Source organism: Octopus bimaculoides, chromosome 14 (genome assembly GCF_001194135.2).
Source record: "Octopus bimaculoides isolate UCB-OBI-ISO-001 chromosome 14, ASM119413v2, whole genome shotgun sequence".
Taxonomy (NCBI): domain Eukaryota; kingdom Metazoa; phylum Mollusca; class Cephalopoda; order Octopoda; family Octopodidae; genus Octopus; species Octopus bimaculoides.
This window is the reverse complement of record NC_068994.1, coordinates 29,340,928-29,343,017: the sequence shown is the minus strand read 5'-3', so window position 1 is coordinate 29,343,017 and position 2,090 is coordinate 29,340,928. Positions and strand designations below refer to the sequence as shown.

At 39.8% G+C, this 2,090-nt stretch overlaps 1 protein-coding gene across 1 annotated transcript in view; it reads right to left on the bottom strand.

Moving 5' to 3' along the window:
• The window catches only part of LOC128249447 (uncharacterized), a 27,208-nt gene that overhangs the window by 22,712 nt on the left and 2,406 nt on the right, over positions 1–2,090 (bottom strand). The gene's annotated exons all lie outside the window — the stretch shown is intronic.

The following is a 2,090-nucleotide window of genomic DNA, read 5'->3' as shown; positions in this document are numbered from 1 at the left end:
GCATGTATGTATGTATACATTATGTATGTGTGTGTGTGTGTGCATGTATGTATACATGTCTGTGTGTGTGCATGTATGTATGTATCTATGCATGTATGCATGTATGCATGTATGCATGTATGTATGTATGTATGTATGTATGTATGTATGTATGCACTGGTGATTGGACAAACGAAAGAAAGACGCACTCAACACATTTAGTAGGAGTTACATATATTATTTAAAACAGTTTGATTCGGCCCCATGCATATTAAGGTTTCACAGGCTTCTTACAGGAAACCAGCTCGTCAGGCAAGGTTAACCGAATGGAGACGGGTAGAAAATCCAAGATGGATACCGGAAACTGAGTTGCTACTAGTTAAGGCGGGTCACATGGTGTTATTAGACATGAAATAAAAATTCCAGCGACACTACTTACATAAGAAAGGAGAATTTCTTGGACCGCGTGATTGGGCAGGAAGTTGTTGGCGTATAGCTGGCTTGACTTGTCTTTTAAAAGGAACTGACACGACATCGGATCAATGACCGGCGAGAGGGTGTGTATCTGTATACAATACATTTCAACGCTTCAAAAAACCTTATGTTTGTTTTACGATATGTGTGTGTGTGTGTGTGTGTGTGTGTGTGTGTGTGTGTGTGTGTGTGTGTGTGTGTGAACGGCAAATGAGGGTTCAGTAAAATTAAACGTTAATCATGTTCTCTTGAGGCTTGTTGGTGCCTTGCAAACATTTTGGCAAATGGAACAAGTTGAGGACTCAGTTTGCTTGAGTGCTTGTAGGTCATTCACTAAGTATTTTCTTGAGTGGATGGCAAAGCCTGCTTTGCTTCGTACTACAAAACCACAATAACAGATAAGCCTTCTATTTAGAGGAGCAGCGTTTTGCCAGAATGTCTTCATGCTTGCATGAAGTTGGCCCCGATGCTGGAATTGACTTTGCTCAAATCTTTGAACTAAGGAGAAGCAGAACTGGTGCCAAGTCCTACGTTCTGATGCTTTATCTTCCCAGGAAGAAAAGGGAATGTTGCATCACTTCATATTGTCTTTTAGTTTGTTTTTGAAGCGCAAGAGTGGCCTTCCAACTGACCTTTCTGTTGGGAAGTGGTCAAAGAGAATTTGCTTCGGAATTCTGATATTAGTCATACGTGAGAGATGACCTGACCATCTAAGCTGTATTTTTATGAGGTATTTCAATACCTGGTATGTTGCAATTTGTTAGTACTTCGCTGTTATGATTATGATCACTCAATTTTATGTTGGAGGTAGTACGCAAGCATCGCATATGAAAAGCGTCAAATAGGTTGATTGTTTTCGGTACAGAGCCAAGATATGTTACCATAAAGCAATGTTATCAAGACCACCGACTTATATACATCGACTTTCACCTTCAACGATGCGTCATGTCTGTTCCAAAGCTCGTGATAAAGCCTACCAAAAACTAGACTTCCCGATTCTGGACTCAATTTCTTTATCCATCTTACCATCATTGAACACAGTGGAACTATGAAAAGGAGGAAATAGTTTCAATGCTTTCCTATCAACAAATACAGTAGGGGCAACAGCGGAAATATGGTCGCAAATGGGCTGATGAACAAGCTCAATTTTCTTAATGCTGATGGCCAGACCAAAAGCCTTCAATGCATGCGTGGAGTTATTTAAAATCAATTGTATGTCCTCATGAGTGTGTGTTACAAGTGCTCAATCAGCTGCGAAGAGTAAATCTCAAACTGTTTGCACCAAAGTCTTGAATCGTTGTTGGTTGAACAAACCACCACCAGTTCTGTACTCAAACTTTATTCCTTCTTAAACATTCCCGAACGCTGTTTCTGACATGACGGAGAAATAAAAAGCAAATAAGAGCAGTGCAAGAACACAGCCTTCTGTCCCATTTAAGACTGTGAATGAATCGGACACTTTCCCGCTCGATCTGACAGAAGCCATCATCGTTTGATGGAAAGAAATGATGACATTGAACATCTTTACGGGAACTCTTAGCTTTCTAAGGAAAACTCAAAGAGCATTCCTAGATACGGTGTCGAAAGCTTCAGTTAGATCGACGTGTATATATATATTTATATATATATATATATAT